Source organism: Emys orbicularis, chromosome 15 (assembly GCF_028017835.1).
Source record: "Emys orbicularis isolate rEmyOrb1 chromosome 15, rEmyOrb1.hap1, whole genome shotgun sequence".
Classification (NCBI taxonomy): domain Eukaryota; kingdom Metazoa; phylum Chordata; order Testudines; family Emydidae; genus Emys; species Emys orbicularis.
In genome coordinates, this window is record NC_088697.1 from 8,033,255 (window position 1) to 8,051,039 (window position 17,785).

A 17,785-nucleotide genomic window follows, 5' to 3' on the forward strand; every position below is an offset into this window, starting at 1 on the left:
AATTACTGGTGGACTTTGTGCTCCGTGGCACTGGTTACCACTATATTAGTGTTTATGGTCCCCAGTTAAGGCATGAAAGGAAAGATCAATGGACGGAACTGGCTCCCTTCCTCTGGACCGCACAGTGTTTGGTATTGGGGGGGATTTTAATTGTGTCAGCTGGTCTGAGGACCACTGGTCCCGTTTTCCCAACCATCAGAGGAAACGTTTTTACAATGAGCACTACCTGGCGCAGGTCTGTAGCGAGATCAGCTTAGAGGATGTGTTTCTCCGTAGTGGAACCAGTGGAGGGCGGGCGGTAGCCTCCTAGTCCTGTGACCCGAGCACACACCAGCGGCAGATGGGGTACACATTTCTGCGGGGACAGGCCAGGAGTCGCATTGACCGGATTTACGTGAAGGAGAGCACGTCAACAGCCCAGTGCAGGGTGGTGCCAATGGACTGTTCGGATCACGCAGCTCTCACCGTGTGCTCAATGTGGGCAATTCCCTGACCCATGGCAGAGGATATTGGAAGCTGAACATCCAGAGCTTGCAAGATAAAGGGGCAGGGTGGCGAGGCCTGGCGTTGTTGGCAGAACGGGAAAGTATCAGCGGGTTCTATGGCAACCTGGGGGATTGGTGGGAGTTGGGAGGGAGGAGTTGGCGGCTTTGTCACCCGGCGGTCGGGCAAACACCACAACATTAAAGAAACCAACAGTGCCAAGTCCTGCAGCATTGCCTGTGGGATTTCCAGAAGAGCATCCAGGCAGGGGAGCCAGACAGAGTGTGACTTTACGACTGGATCAAGCGACAGCTGTCCGAGTTCCAGGAAATGAGCCTGCAGCTGGCTGATTTGAGCGGGACCACTGAGTGAAGGGAGGGGCGGCCTCCCCTGACATTTTTGCAGCCTGCAGAGAACAGAGACAAAGCAGGGGGATGCTGGGACTCAGGGCAGGACCACAGTCGATGGAGCAGGAGAGAGAGTCCTGCGAGAGGAAGCCGCTAGTGGGAAGCAATAAGTGCAGAGTGCAAACCAGCAAGCCGAGAGTCACAGGGGTCTAGAAACAAAAATCGTAGCAGGTCCCATGGTGTAATGGTCAGCACTCAGGACTTTGAATCCTGGAATCTGAATTCAAATCTCAGTGGGACCTTCTGGAGATATGTTGGTTTGCTACAAAGCCTTGGAGCTCAATGTGCTTGGCTACTCTGTCTCTGGGTAAAGTAGAGTGAGTTTTTTCCCTCCTGCTGGGTGACTGATGCTCACTGGAGATAGGTCTTTGGTGCAGCTGGTTCAATGGAATGGTCACTATAGGTTGGGGTCCTAGAACTTAACAGTCTGGCTAGAGATTCCTGTGGATTGACCATATGGTTGTTTTTCTCGCTGCTTCACCTGATGTCCACAACTTTGGTCCCTGTACCTGCAGCTGCCACCCTCTTCCTCTTGCCCACATGGCATTTAAAGGAAGCAGTGCCGGGGCCAGGCTTAATAGTCAGAGCTAGTCAGGAGGGAGGAAGAGTCCCAGGCTGGAGCCCAGCACACCTTTCCTCCTCTGGGCACCTAGAGCAGAGGCAGCTGGTGCTGACAGCTCCAAGGGAAGCTTAAAAGCCACAGAGCAATCGAGGGAGTGGCAAGAGGAGGGGAGGACCATGCCTATGTCTGGCCAGCAGACAGGCAACAAGACACCCGGCCAGCCTGCTCCCTGCCATGCCAAACCCCCACTGAAAGCCACCTGCAGACTAGCATGCGGGCGGCTGCTGATGCTCTGTGGCCAACATCAGAAGCTGGTAGGAAAGCAGGGCCAGCTCCCCTGGTGGGGCCTCTGACCGTTCCCACTCACGATGCTCACTTTGGCAGTGGGGCAGGAGATTTTACCCCAAGAGGCTTTTCCCCAGCTGGCGAGAAGCAGAGAAACACCCAGGCTCCAATGGTGCTATTTAGGAAGCCCCCTCAAGCACAGGGACAGGCGCACATTTGGAAGAGGAAACTGCTCTACACGCTAGCCCGGGCAGCCGCCCATTTTCTTTGGCAAGTCAGGAATGGCAAAGGCTAGACTGGAAGCACGTGGGGCTCATGCCCCAGCCTTTGTGATGCCCAACCCCCGACTCCTTCCCGGGGCTGTAGCTGAAGCCAGAACATTGCCCTGAGTGGTCAAGAAGAGGTTCCAGTGCTGAAGGGAGCAGGACTTTCAGCACAAAGGTAAAACTGCACAAACACAACCACGAAGGGACTTGAGCCCTCAAATGCTTGATTTAAAGTCAGATGCCTTATCCATTAGGCCACATGAGAAAAGCCTTTCCAAGCACTTGTTTAGAAAAGGCGGACACTATGTTTCTAAGGTCATCTACTGAGGGGGGGCCGAGACTCTCTGGGCACAAGCAGTAGAGTTCCCAGTGAGATGTGAGATTTAATTCTCTGGAGCCAGGTGCAGGACTTTGTCAGGGAGGCTCAGGCATGGGGGATTGGGATGCAGCGGACGGGCCGGCTGTCTAGGTGCAGAGATTTAGTGACCCTGAGGCACAGGAAGGAGGAGGAGGAGGAATCCTGCTGATAGGCAGTGGCTGTGCAGAAAAAGAGGAGGGGTTTCAGGGACTTTTTTTGCCTCTCTTGTCCCTACCTGCTCACTCGCTCTTGTCGTGAAAGGGGAAAGGCCTTGCAGTAAGCCTAACTAGCTCAGTTGGTAGAGCATTAGACTCTTAATCTGAGGGTTTAGGGTTCAAGCCCCTGCCTGGGTGCTTAGATTTTAAGTTGCCTTGTGTACCAGGAACCAAATGCTTTTTGGTGCTGTCCACCAGCCACACACGGATTCCCAGAAGCCGTGGCAATTGCCTGGAAAGGTTCCTTTCCTCAGGAATCAGGAGAGAGGCCAAAGCCACAGGAACAGGTGTAGAATCCGCCGTCTCTGGCTGCCAGGAAGTGCTGTGGGGCCAGGTGCTGAGAAAGCCCAGAGGGAGAGCAGCAGAGATGGGTGGGGGAGAGAGAGAGGGAGCAGATGCAGAGAAGCAATGAGTACAGAGTGCAAGTGTAAAGGGGGGGTTCTGGTCCTACTATTGTGGGGAACTCCTCTGGCTGGTACATGACCCTGGTGGAATTGGCTAGTGAAAGGATCTGAGTCCCCACTCCCTTACCCAGAGGCCTGCCTGACCTCGAGGACTCTCTTTCTACTCTCCTGTGTGGCAGAGACCTTGTAACCCCGACAAGGCTGGGCCCAGGAATCTTGGGGGGCTTGACCCCCAACCTTGTTGTGATCACTTGAACAGGGGCTATGGTGCCCGCACTCTGGGGTTCTTTCTCCGCTCTGGACGTTCCCTGACCCACTCAGCATTGCATGTGCTTCAAGCAAATACCAGTTATTACCCAGCAATCAATGTAAAACAGAAGGAAAGATGGGAAGGTTAAAGGAAAACCCGTCACCCCATTCTGTGGCGCAGGGAGATCACAACCAGCGTCTCTGGAATGTCAGGGCAGGTCACGGTCTCTCCCTCACATGTCCCAGGCCCTGGCTGTGCTGCAGGGACGCCGCGGGCCGGACACTTGCTCTGGCGGTGGCCATGTGCTCTCAGGCTCTAGGTGGCAGGACCCTTCTTCCCAGCGTCAGCCCCATGTAGGGGATACGATCCCTCCCCCCGAAAGTCTGGCCTGCAAGGCCTCTTGACTGGCAGCATCTCCTTGTGCTGGGCCTTCTGCCCAGGGTCCCCCTCGCTCTCCCAAGCCGCTCACTGCTCCCACCTCCAGCCCCAGTGCTGCTGCGGCTCTGCCTCCATCTCCCTGGGCGCCTCTGGCCTCTCTGGCTCCGCTTGCTGCAGCTCTTCTCCCAGCACGGATCTGCTCCCTGGACGGCTTCTACGGCTCATGCTGCTGCGGCTCGGCTCCCAGCCCGGATCTGCTCTGGGTCTCTCTGGCTGGCGCAGCTCTGCTCCCCGGCTCTTCTCGGGCTCCTGCTCTCTCCTTAGCTCGGCCCCACTCTGGCCCAGGCAGTTCCAGCTCACATGGAGGATGGGACCCCCTGGCCTGGTGACTCCCTCATCAGACTGCCTGGCCTGTCAGTCCAGCTAACTTGGAGCTTTGGTCTCTCTCCATTGCCCCTGGGGACTGTCAGTCTCAGGGTCCTGATTTCCCATTGACCCTCCCCCCTCTATTGGGACTGGGAACTAGCCAACCAAAAACCCCACTAAGATTTAGTAAGGGGCCAACAGTCCCTTACACAAGCCAGCTCCGTGAGGGTCACCGATGTCTAGAAAAAGCACCACAAGCTGGTCCCATGGTGTAACGGTCAGTACTCAGGACTCTGAATCCTGCAATCTGAGTTCAGATCTCAGTGGGACCTTGTGGTAAATCTCTGGAGCTCAAAGTGCTTCATTTTCCTGTCTCCAGCTGTGCAAGAGCAAGTCCTTTCCCATCCTGTTGGGTGACTCCCACCCACTGGAGCCAGGCCTTTGGTCGGGATGGCTGCAATGGGTTGGGGTCTAGAACTGGCTACTGATGCCTGCAGTTCTGTGGTTTGACCTGATGGTTGGGATTCTCGCTGCTTCATGTGATGCCCACAAGTTTGGCCTTTGCACTTTCTACCACGCTTTTCCTCTTGCCCACATGGCATTTAAAGGAAGGAGTGCCAGGGCCAGGATTCATAGTCAGGGATTGGCAGGAGGGAAGAAGAGTCCCAGGCTGGAGCCCAGCACACCTTTCCTCCTCTGGGCACCTAGAGCAGAGGCGGCTGGTGCTGACAGCTCCAAGGGAAGGCTTAAAGGCCACAGAGCACTGAGCACAGGGCAAGAGGAGGGGAGGACCATGCCTATGCATGGCCAGCAGACAGCCACAAAGACACCGGCCAGCCTGCTCCCTGTCCCTGGCATGGCAAACCCCCACTGAAGGCGTGCTTAATCCACTCGATGATCGGGAGGGAAACCTGCCAAAATCTGTGTGCGAGGAGAACCCGCTTGGCTCGGAAGGGAGCGAGGAAAAAGAGGCAGTGAAAAAAATAACTAGCGAGAGAGAGAGCGAAAAGAATGTGAAAGGCAGAGAAAGAAATAAAGGGAGAGAAAAAATGTAAGCAAAAGAAAGCAAGAACATGCAAGCTAGAGAAGGAAAGGAACGAAAAACAATGAATGAACCAACACGAGTGCTAGAGAAAGCTGGAATGGGACAATCAGAGAAAGAAGGACAGATTGAGCTGTTAAGCAAGGTTGCAGCCCAGATTCTCCATGTTGGGGGCACAGGCCCCCTCCCCATTTCCATCCTGGCCTGAGATCCTTTCTGCCCTGCTTGGGGAGAGAGAGGAACTGAACGCAGCCCAGCGTGAGCCCAGCACCAGTTGGAGCGGACACGTCCGCACCTGGAGGACCATCTCCAGAACCTACCTTGATGTTGCCATCCATCACCGCTCCCACATGGAGCTCCCCGCCTAGACCTTTGTGTACGAGGCGAGGTGGTGCATTGGCAAAGGGGGCTGTTTGAGCGGGGCTCTGTGTGTGTGTGTGTGTGTGTGTGTGCGCGTGTGTGTGTGTGTCTAATTTTGGAAAGTGACGTCACAAACTGCTGGGGCTGGTTTCCTATTGGTGTGACCGATTTTTGCAAAGCTTTTTTTCTTTTGTCATCTTGTTTTGGCGCTAGGGCTGGGTGGCTTTCTGCGCTGCCGTTGCCGAGGGCAGTGGCACAAGGGGCTCAGGGCGGAGAATCAGGGAGTCAGGCGGGAAGGGTGCACGGGGGGTCACAGGGATAAGAATCACATTTAGCCCTTGCACGGCAATGGTGGTGCACTCACTGCCACGCCTTCTAGTATCACGACTATTAATCTGTACGACAGCAGCACCTAACAAGACCGGGGCAGAATCAAGGTCCCCCATTGTATGGGGGCTGCCCAAACACAGAGACAGGTCCTGCCCCAGCTGAGATCAGGGCCCGTTGGGCCAGGCGCTGCCCAGACACAGAGACAGGCCCTGCCCCAGCTGAGATCAGGGCCCCGTTGGGCCAGGCGCTGCCCAGACACAGCGAGAGACAGGCCATGCCCCAAAGAGTTTACAGACTCCATACCCAAAAAGTGGGTGGAGGAACTGAGGCCCAGTGTTACACAGCAGCACTGAGAATAGAACCCAGGAGTCCTGGCTCCTCCTGCTCTAACCACTAGACCCCGCTTTGCTCCCAGAGTTGGGGATAGAACCCAGGAGTCCTGGCTCCCCAAAAGGGGGGGAGTGGGGTCTAGTGGTTAGAGGAAGGGAGGCTGGGAGCCAGGACTCCTGGGTTCCATTCCCAGCACTGGGGTTAGAGGGGGGTCTGGTACATTAGCACAGATGGGGCTGGGAGCCAGGATTCCTGGGTTCTTCCCATCCCCCCCTTAACCATCTCGCACAGCAGGAGGGGGCTGGGCAGGAAGTGGTGATGGGGTGAAAACTACCAAGAAATGTAAATCCGCAAAGGTGCCTGTGCCAGGAACCGGGTGGTGCAGAAACCATGGCCCCCTCCCCACTTCTAACCCCCCCTTGGCCGGCACTGGATCGTGCCCCCTCTGCCCCGAATCCGCCCCCTATGAGCCCTACAGGGGGCAGGAAATAGCAACGGTGCTGGGCACCCCATCCAATTGTTAAGTTTCCCAGTGACCCAAGGTGGGGCAGGAGGGCACAGGTGCAGGGCGCTGGGCTCCGATGCACCTGGAGGGCAGCTCAGGTGAGGCAGGGCAGGGCCTGTGGTTCCCATTCTGTGTTGCCTGGTGCTGGGCCGTTGCACAATCCCCAGCCACGCCGCACAGAGCGCCCTGAGAGGGGGCAGGGGGCCAAGCAGACGATCCAGCACGATGGCGGGGGAGGATATGTGGTTGGGGGGAGGGAAGGCCTTGGGCTGCACTGGGGGAGTGGAGAGCAGGGGGTGACACCCCAAAAACCTGCAGCAAAGGGATGGACAGGTGGGTGGATAGAAGAGGCAGCGAGCCTAAAATCTAAAAGGAGAGTGGGGTCTAGTGGTCAGAGTGGGGGGGCTGGTGGTCAGAATTCCTGGGTTCTATCCCCAGCCCTGGGAGGGGAGTGGGGTCCAGTGGTTAGAGTGTGTGTCGGGGGGAGAGCCAGGACTCCTGGATTCTCTCCCTGGCTCTGACTCTCTCTTGTGCAATCCCTCGGCAGTTACCCAACTCGCCAGCATGTGTGAGTGAGGGGCTGGGGCGACATGGCCCAGAGTCCCGTCCCGTGCTGCCCCTTTGTTACTCAACCCAGGGCACGAAGAAAGGCGCTTCCGGTGGGTTTGTGTGTGCGTCACACTGCCCCCTGTTGGATACACCCCTCTAGGTGAGAGCCATGGGCCCCTTTCGCCCAGTCTCAGCCCGGGTCAGACCCTGGGAGCCCATGCCCCTCTGTCGCCACGGCTATGTCTATTGGTCTCTTGGAACGGTCCATTCTCATTGCTAGCTGTCCAGTGGCAGTGAGTTCCACAGGCCTCGGCACATGCTGTGTGGGACAGGAGGTCCTTCTGTTGAGAGCAGTGGGAGGGAACTGTGTGCAGTTGTGTCTCTGAGCATGATTGTGAATATTGTGGTGGGGGGGAAGAGAATCCTGTTCCCAACACCCATTTCATACGAAGTTCTCACACAGAGACATTCCTGATACCGAACTCATGAGACCAAACTTTGCACCCAATCTCAGCCATGAAACCAAAATGTGACACTTTCACACCCAACACCATGCTCCCCTCTCACTCCCACTGCTTTTCACATCCCCACGAGCTGCTCCCCGCCAGGCACCACACCCCATTCACACGCCTTTGGAAACTACGTAGCTCAGTGGCAATCACTGCCCAGAAGTGACTCCGGTGCCGGCACTCGCAGCACGAACTCCCCACACCGGATTCTGCCAACACAGAGAATTCTCTCCATCCGGCTCCTTTGGTTCAGATACCGGGGGCTGCGGGTCAGCAGTGTGGGGCACCGGTAGAGCGGTGACTGGGGAGCTCAGGGCTGGGACAGCCAGGGGCTGCGGGTCAGCAGTGTGGAGCACCGGTAGAGCGGTGACTGGGGAGCTCAGGGCTGGGACAGCAGGGGCTGCGGGTCAGGAGTGAGGGGCCCCAACAGAGCGGTGACTGGGGAGCTCAGGGCTGGGACAGCAGGGGCTGCGGGTCAGCAGTGTGGGGCACCGGTAGAGCGGTGACTGGGGAGCTCAGGGCTGGGATAACGGGCTGTGGGTCAGGACAGGCAGTTTTGTGCAGTGTGTTCAGAGCTGCCCTGTATCTGCCCTTTCTCTGTACCGTCCCTGCTCCCAGAATGCACCAGGCCTGGACTGAACTCTTCCCCTGCGGGCTGAGCTGGGTTTGTTTGCTGTGATCCTGTTGGATGGGCAGGGGGGGAAGTGACCTTCCCACCCAGAGCCAACGCCCACCTGTCACCCAGCACCCTTGACACGGATGAACCCAGCCTGGTCAGAGCGCTCAGCAGCGTGGGTCAGCCAGGAGCTGTGCCCTGCGAGGCACTCAGGGGTGTCTACACTGCAGCTGGGGGCTGCTCCCCAGCGTGGTCTGTTGGAGCTCGCGCACTAACGGGGCAGCGGCAGAAGCCGCGTGGTGGGTAGGGCTAGTGACCCGGGTCCATCTCATGGAGCCAGCTGGGTTCATGCTCAAGTGACTAGCCCAGGCCATCGGCTGAGCCCCACAGCCATGCCGCTGCTGTTAGCGCACTAGCCCCTCACGGTCACGTCCTCACCAGTCACATTGAAATAAGGTGCTATTGCGCTATTTGGAATACAATCCTGTCCTGATAATGCCTATCACCGCCAGATAAAGATGGTTAAAGAAAACTTAGTTTGATAGCATCCTGTCTGGCAAGAACTCACTTATAAATAGCAGGGGTGTGAAATCCTCATTTCTTTGTTGTTCTATCACTGTAGTCCCCACTTCCATATTTGTCTGTATAATCTCTATCTGGTTCTGTGATTGTTTCTGTCTGCTGTATAATTAATTTTGTTGGGTGTAAACCAATTAAGGAGGTGGGATATAATTGGTTAGATAATCATGGTACAATACGTTAGGATTGGTTAGTTAACTTTCAGTAAAAATATTGGTTAAGGTGTAACTAAGCAGAACTCAAGTTTTACTATATAGTCTGCAGTCAGTCAGGAAGTAAGGGGGGAATTGGCATCATGTTTTGCTAAGGGGCTGTTTTGTCAAGGCTGCTTCCCCACTTTGAACTTTAGGGTACAAATGTGGGGGCCTGCATGAAGACTTCTAAGCTTAACTACCAGCTTAGATCTGGTCCGCTGCCACCATTCCCAAAGCTAATTCCCTTCCCTGGGATGCCTTGAGAAACCTTTCACCAATTCCCTGGTGAATACAGATCCAAACCCCTTGGATCTTAAAACAAGGAGAAATTAACCATCCCCCCTCCTTCCTTCCACCAACTCCTGGTGAATACAGTTTCAACCCCCCTGGGATCTTAAAACAAGAAGAAATTAACCACCCCCCCTCCTTCCTTTCACCAACTCCTGGTGAATACAGATCCAACCCCCTTGGATCTAAAAACAAGGAAAAATCAATCAGGTTCTTAAAAAGAAGGCTTTTAATTAAAGAAAAAGGTAAAAATCATCTCTGTAAAATCAGGATGGAAAATAACTTTACAGGATAATCAAACTTAAAGAGCTCAGAGGACCCCCCTCTAGTCTTAGGTTCAAAGTACAGCAAACAAAGATAAACACTCTAGTAAAAGGTACATTTACAAGTTGAGAAAACAAAGATAAAAACTAACATGCCTTGCCTGGCTGTTTACTTACAAGTTTGAAATATGAGAGACTTGTTTAGAAAGATGTGGAGAACCTGGATTGATGTCTGGTCCCTCTCAGTCCCAAGAGTGAACAACCTCCTAAACAAAGAGCACAAACAAAAGCCTCCCCCCCCCCCAAGATTTGAAAGTATCTTGTCCCCTTATTGGTCCTTTGGGTCAGGTGTCAGCCAGGTTACCCGAGCTTCTTAACCCTTTACAGGTAAAAGGATTTTGGAGTCTCTTGCCAGGAGGGATTTTATAGTACTGTACACAGGAGAGCTGTTACCCTTCCCTTTATAGTTATGACACGCCCCCCAAATCACAGATAGTGTTGGACAGCCGGTTCCACACTGGCTGTGATTTCTTCCTGGAGCTCTAGGAGAAAACAGAGTTAATAAGACACATGTACCTTTAGACATACTACTGATTATATAAAAACTAACAATATGTTCCAGTCCAAGAACAATTTTTAACCAGTTGACTCTGGGAAACTTTCCCGGGAGAGTGCATCAGCCACTTTGTTAGAAGCTCCTGAAATGTGTTGTATTTCAAAATCAAAATCTTGGAGAGCTAAACTCCACCGAAGAAGTTTTTTGTTATTCCCCTTGGCGGTATGAAGCCACTGTAGCGCAGCATGGTCTGTTTGTAGTTGGAAACGCCGTCCCCAAACATATGGGCGTAGCTTTTCCAGCGCCTACACAATGGCGTAGCATTCCTTTTCGCTGATTGACCAGTGGCTTTCCCTCTCAGACAGTTTCTTGCTGAGAAACACGACAGGATGGAATTCTTGATCCGGTCCTTCCTGCATTAAAACTGCTCTCACGCCCCGCTCGGACGCATCTGTGGTTACTAGGAACGGTTTGTCAAAGTCTGGGGCCCTTAGCACAGGGTCAGACATGAGCGTCGCCTTAAGCTGGTGAAAGGCCTTTTGACACTCATCAGTCCACTGAACTGCATTTGGCTGTTTCTTTCTGGTTAGGTTTGTCAGCGGGGTGGCGATTTGGCTGTAGTGTGGTACAAATCGCCTATAATATCCGGCCAAGCCTAAGAAGGATTGGACCTGTTTCTTTGACTTTGGAACCGGCCACTTTTGGATAGCATCCACTTTGGCCTGTAGGGGATTTATAGTTCCTTGACCCACCTGGTGCCCCAGGTAAGTCACTCTGTTTTGGCCTATTTGACACTTTTTAGCCTTAACAGTTAGTCCTGCCTGCCGGATGCGCTCGAAGACTTTTTCCAGGAGGTCCAGGTGTTCTGTCCATGAATCAGAAAAAATGGCCACATCATCGAGGTAGGCAACTGCAGATTCTCCCAATCCCACTAGGAGACCATCTACAAGTCTTTGGAAGGTGGCGGGTGCATTTCGCAACCCGAAAGGGAGTACATTGAATTCATACACCCCTGCCTGGGTGACGAAGGCTGACCTTTCCTTAGCGGGTTCATCTAGTGGTACTTGCCAGTACCCTTTAGTTAAGTCTAAAGTAGAGATGAATTGGGCATGTCCCAATTTCTCCAATAGCTCACCTGTGCGTGGCATTGGATAGTTGTCAGGACGAGTTACAGCATTTAGCTTACGGTAGTCCACGCAAAAGTGTATTTCCCCATCTGGTTTGGGAACTAGAACCACTGGAGATGCCCATACACTGTTAGAGGGGCGGATTATACCCATCTGTAGCATGTCCTGGATCTCCCTTTGTATAGCAGTTTGGGCATGAGGTGACTCCCGGTAGGGTGGGGTTCTAATTGGGTGAGCATTACCTGTGTCAATGGAGTGGTATGCCTGTTCGGTCCGTCCTGGAGTGGCTGAGAAAATTGGTGCAAAGCTTGTGCACAGCTCCTTGATCTGCTGTCGCTGCAGACGTCCAAGGGTCGTGGAGAGGTTCACCTCTTCCACGCCACCATCCGTTTTTCCTTCGTAGTAGACACCTTCAGGCCACTCCGCGTCATCTGTTTCCTGGGCTGTAAACTGGCAAACGTTTAATTCTCTGGAATAAAAGGGCTTAAGAGAATTAACATGGTATACCTTAGGCTTTATGTTGGAGGTGGGGGAGGCTATGAGATAGTTAACAGCTCCTAGGCATTCCTGGACCGTGAATGGTCCTTCCCACGACGCTTCCATTTTATGGGCCTGGAGCGCCTTTAAGACCATGACTTGGTCTCCTACTTTGAAGGACCGTTCTCTGGAATGTTTATCATACCAGGCCTTTTGCTCTTCCTGAGCATCCTTTAGGTTTTCTTTAGCAAGGGCTAAAGAGTGTCGGAGGGTGCTTTGTAGGTTGCTTACAAAGTCTAGAATGTTAGTTCCTGGAGAAGGCGTAAACCCCTCCCATTGCTGCTTCACCAACTGTAATGGCCCCTTAACCTCGCGGCCATACACAAGTTCAAATGGTGAAAACCCTAAACTGGGATGTGGTACAGCCCTGTAGGCAAAAAGCAACTGCTGCAACACAAGGTCCCAATCATTGGAGTGTTCATTTACAAATTTACGTATCATGGCCCCCAAAGTTCCATTAAACCTCTCCACCAGGCCATTGGTTTGATGGTGATAAGGGGTGGCAACCAAGTGATTCACCCCATGAGCTTCCCACAGGTTTTTCATGGTCCCTGCCAGGAAATTAGTTCCCGAATCTGTAAGGGTGTTGGAGGGCCACCCTACCCTGGCAAAAATGTCTGCTAATGCCTGGCACACACTTTTAGCCCTGGTGTTGCTTAAGGGTACTGCTTCCGGCCATCGGGTAGCAAAATCCATGAAAGTCAGTATGTACTGCTTTCCTCTGGGTGTCTTCTTTGGGAAAGGACCCAGAATATCCACAGCTACTCGCTGAAATGGGACCTCAATTATGGGTAGTGGCTGGAGAGGGGCTTTAACCTGGTCTTGGGGCTTTCCCACTCGTTGGCACACCCCACAAGACCGGACATAATTAGCAACGTCCTTGCCCATTCTCTCCCAGTGGAAGGACTTCTCCAACTGGTCTTTGGTTCTGTTCACCCCAGAATGGCCACTGGGATGATCATGGGCTAAGCTCAAGAGCTTTACCCAATACTTAGTGGGAACTACCAACTGTCTTTGAGGATGCCAGTCTTCCTGGTGCCCACCAGAAAGAGTCTCCTTGTATAAAAGTCCTTGTTCTACAACAAACCGGGATCGGTTAGAAGAGCTGAGAGGCGGTGGGGTGCTCCGTGCCGCCGCCCAAGCTTTCTGAAGGCTGTCATCTGCTTCCTGCTCGGCCTGGAACTGTTCCCTTGATGCTGGAGACATCAGTTCCTCCTTGGACTGTGGACTGGGGCTTGGTCCCTCTGGAAGCGATGCAGGTGCTGGGGCTGTTTCCATTGACTGTGAACCGCTGTCCGCTGGTGCACTATGTGGTATCTCAGGCTCTGGCTGAGCCTCTTGGGTAGGGTTATTTGCTGCTTCCACCAGTTCAGACTCGCTGGTGCCCTCTGGCGTTGGAGTTGTAGACGGGTTTGCAAGCGCTGGACTCAGTGCTGGCAATGGTTCTGGTGCTGGCTGCGTTGCCAGTTCCGGTTCTGGGACTGGCTTTGGCTGGGTCTCTGGGATTGGATCCACTACGGCTGTTGCAGTTGTTGGCAGGGGATCCGGTTCCACCACCTTTGTTTGGGTCTCTGGTAACACAGACGGGGCCCTGGTGGACGGCTCAGGAACAGGGATGGGGGTGAAAGCTTGCTTAGCCTGGCTGCAGGTGACTATTCCCACCCTCTTGGCTAGCTTCACATGGTTGGCCAAGTCTTCCCCCAGCAGCATGGGGATGGGATAATTGTCATAGACTGCAAAAGTCCACATTCCTGACCAGCCCTTGTACTGGACATGCAACTTGGCTGTAGGCAAGGTTACAGACTGTGACACGAAGGGTTGAATTGTCACTGGAGCCTCCGGGTTGATGAGTTTGGGGTCCACTAGGGATTGGTGGATAGTTGACACTTGTGCCCCAGTGTCCCTCCAAGCGATAACCTTCTTTCCGCCCACTCTCAAGGTTTCCCTTCGCTCCGAGGGTATGGGAGAGGCATCTGGGTCTGGGGATCTTTGGTGTGATTGTGGTGTAATGAACTGTAATCGGTTGGGGTTCTTGGGGCAGTAGGCCTTTATATGTCCCAGTTCATTACATTTAAAACATCGCCCTGCTAAGGTATCACCGGGGCGATGTTGGTTGGTGGAGACTGGTGTGGTGGGGTGAGAAGGCGTCTGGGGTTTCCCTTGGGATGTGGGTGGGGCCTTGGGTTGTCCCCGGTGGTAAGGTTTGGTTTCGGGTTGCCCCTTCTGATATTCGCTCCAACTGCTACTAGTTTTTTTCTTTTCTGCCACCTCCACCCATTTGGCTCCAATCTCCCCCGCCTCGGTTACAGTTTTGGGCTTCCCATCTAGGATGTACCTTTCTATTTCCTCAGGAACACCCTCTAAAAACTGCTCCATTTGCATTAGGAAGGGCAACTCTTCCGTAGATTTAACATTTGCTCCTGATATCCAGGCATCCCAATTTTTCCCAATGTGGTAGGCATGTCGGGTAAATGACACATCGGGTTTCCACCTTAGGGCTCTGAACCGGCGACGGGCATGCTCAGGTGTTAGCCCCATTCTGATTCTGGCCTTGTTTTTAAAAAGTTCATAACTGTTCATGTGTTCCTTAGGCATTTCAGCCGCCACCTCTGCTAAGGGTCCACTGAGCTGCGGTCTCAGCTCTACCATGTACTGGGTTGGAGTGATGCTGTATCCAAGGCAGGCCCTTTCAAAATTTTCTAAGAAGGCCTCAGTATCATCGCCTGCCTTGTAGGTGGGGAATTTTCTGGGATGGGAAGTGCTACCTGGAGAGGGGTTGTTAGGATTGGCTGTTGTATCCGGCCTTGCCCTTGCTACTTCCAGTTCATGCTTCCTTTCTTTTTCTCTCTCCTTCATCTCTTTTTCTTTCAGCTCCATAGCTCTCTTGTGGGCCTCCTCTTTGGCTTTCTCCAGCTCCATAGCTCTCTTGTGGGCCTCCTCTTTGGCTTTCTCCAGCTCCATAGCTCTCTTGTGGGCCTCCTCTTTGGCTTTCTCTTCTCTTTCTCTCAGCTCCATCTCTCTCTTGTGGGCCTCCTCTTTGGCTTTCTCTTCTCTTTCTCTCAGCTCCAGCTCTCTCTTGTGGGCCTCCTCTTTGGCTTTTTCTTCTTTTGTAGTCATTTTCCTGTTTTCTTGTGCTGGGTCACACCCCTCTGCAGTTGACTGAAACTGGGATGCACTCAGCTCAGGCTGCTGCTGAGTTAACAGAGACTTTCTAACTAGCTACTCCCGAGGATGTAAAAAGAAAAAAGAAAAAATTCAGCTTGTAAATTCCTTTTACCAGTTGTTTGCTCATTAATTGAACCCTTCTCTTAACAAAGGCCCTTGTTAAAAAAACTTAACACCTCTGCCTTCAGGCAAGGAGAGATAAGATATGCATCTACCTTCAGCTCTGCTTTCCAAGCAGCTAGAAGGAAAAAAAAATCTTACTGGCTTTTGGGTTTAAAATGATTCCCACCGCTATGCCACCATGTCAAGGCTGCTTCCCCACTTTGAACTTTAGGGTACAAATGTGGGGGCCTGCATGAAGACTTCTAAGCTTAACTACCAGCTTAGATCTGGTCCGCTGCCACCATTCCCAAAGCTAATTCCCTTCCCTGGGAAGCCTTGAGAAACCTTTCACCAATTCCCTGGTGAATACAGATCCAAACCCCTTGGATCTTAAAACAAGGAGAAATTAACCATCCCCCCTCCTTCCTTCCACCAACTCCTGGTGAATACAGTTTCAACCCCCCTGGGATCTTAAAACAAGAAGAAATTAACCATCCCCCCTCCTTCCTTTCACCAACTCCTGGTGAATACAGATCCAACTCCCTTGGATCTAAAAACAAGGAAAAATCAATCAGGTTCTTAAAAAGAAGGCTTTTAATTAAAGAAAAAGGTAAAAATCATCTCTGTAAAATCAGGATGGAAAATAACTTTACAAGGTAATCAAACTTAAAGAGCTCAGAGGACCCCCCTCTAGTCTTAGGTTCAAAGTACAGCAAACAAAGATAAACACTCTAGTAAAAGGTACATTTACAAGTTGAGAAAACAAAGATAAAAACTAACACGCCTTGCCTGGCTGTTTACTTACAAGTTTGAAATATGAGAGACTTGTTTAGAAAGATGTGGAGAACCTGGATTGATGTCTGGTCCCTCTCAGTCCCAAGAGCGAACAACCCCCTAAACAAAGAGCACAAACAAAAGCCTTCCCCCCGCCCAAGATTTGAAAGTATCTTGTCCCCTTATTGGTCCTTTGGGTCAGGTGTCAGCCAGGTTACCCGAGCTTCTTAACCCTTTACAGGTAAAAGGATTTTGGAGTCTCTGGCCAGGAGGGATTTTATAGTACTGTACACAGGAGAGCTGTTACCCTTCCCTTTATAGTTATGACGGGGGGATGGGAACAGGGACACAGGCAAGGCTCTATGGTGTCAGAGCTGGGAAGGGGGACACTGAGGAAGGAAATGGGACTCATGCTTGCTGGAAGTTCAACCCAATAAACATCAAATTGTTTGCACCTTTGGACTTGGGTATTGTTGCTCTCTGTTCACGCGAGAGGAACCAGGGAATGGGAGGGTGAAGGGATAAGCCCTCGAACACTAACTAACATCTAACAGACATTCGAACCTCTTCTTTTCACACCGTTGCTCATTCCCAAGGTCTGCTTTGTCTCCAGCCAGATCCATTCTCTTTCAGAACGGCCTTGCTCTTTAGCCCATGAAAGCTTATGCTCAAATAAATGTGTTAGTCTCTAAGGTGCCACAAGTACTCCTGTTCTTCTTGCTCTTTCTGTCTGTTTTGTTCATTGATGTGCTGGAGTAAACACTCCCCTTCACTCTATTCTCAGACAAATACTAGTATTAACTGTTTGCTACTGATGGGTTTAGAAAGTATTTGTCAAGCGGAAGATGCCATTTCTGGGGGATTGTTCCCAAGATCCAGTTCTTTGTGTTCAAACATCTCCTAGTTTCCTTGGTGAAAGTAAGACCAAGGTGTCCTTGCAATATACAGGAAGAAAATAGTTTTTCACCCCAGATGAAACTTGAACCCACAATCTCTGACTTAGAAAGCCACTGCCTTATCCATGAGGCCACTGGGGCGCCATAAGGCAACTGCAGGAGGGATGGAAATTCCCTCTCATAAGTGAAAATTCCTCACATTAACTTGGAAGCCAAATAGCCCCTTTATGCGCCTTACAGCAATGTCTGCATCCCCTGGCAGCGAGGCAACTGGGCAGGTCGCTGACAGAGCTGAGCACCAGCTTTCTGCCAGCCATCTTTAGAGAAGATAGTTCTCTGAAAACATCCACTCAATGTGCAGCGGAGTGTTGGGAATCATTAAGAAAGGGATAGATAATAAGACAGAAAATATCATATCGCCTCTATAGAAATCCATGGTACGCCCACACCATGAATACTGCGTGCTGATGTGGTCGCCCCATCTCAAAAAAGATAGATTGGAATTGGAAAGATTCAGAAAAAAGGGCTACAGAAATGATGAGGGGATATGGAACAGCTTCTGTATAAGAAGAGATTAATAAGATTGGGACTTTTCAGCTTGGAAAAGAGACGACTAAAGGCGGATACGATGGAGGTCTATACAATCATGACTGGTGTGGAGAAAGTCAATAAGGAAGTGTTATTTACTCCTTCTCATAACACAAGATCTAGGGGTCACCACATGAAATTACTAGGCAGCAGGTTTAAAACAAACAAAAGGAAGTATTTCTTCACACAACGCACAGTGAACCTGTGGAACTCTTTGCCAAAGGATGTTGTGAAGGCCAAGACTATAACAGGGTTCAGAAAAGAACTAGAGAAATTCATGGAGGATACGTCCATCAATGGTGCTTAGCCAGTGGTAGCCCTAGCTAACCCCTGTTTGCCAGAAGCTGGGAATGGGAGACAGGGGATTGATCACTTGATGATCACCTGTTCTGTTCAGTCCCTCTGGGGCACCTGGCATTGGCCGCTGTCAGAAGACAGGATACTGGGCTAGATGGACTTTTGGTCTGACTCAGTATGGCCGTTTTTACATTCTTATCCCAT

The 17,785-nt window shown here is 52.0% G+C and overlaps 1 protein-coding gene and 1 non-coding gene across 2 annotated transcripts in view; both read left to right on the forward strand.

Annotated features, from left to right (window-relative positions):
* Positions 1 to 17,785, forward strand: part of LOC135889538 (zinc finger protein 883-like) — a 124,700-nt gene that overhangs the window by 32,117 nt on the left and 74,798 nt on the right. The window lies entirely within an intron of this gene.
* On the forward strand, positions 1,061 to 1,132 carry TRNAQ-UUG (transfer RNA glutamine (anticodon UUG)). The gene has a single exon. It is a non-coding gene; the product is annotated as a tRNA-Gln (tRNA).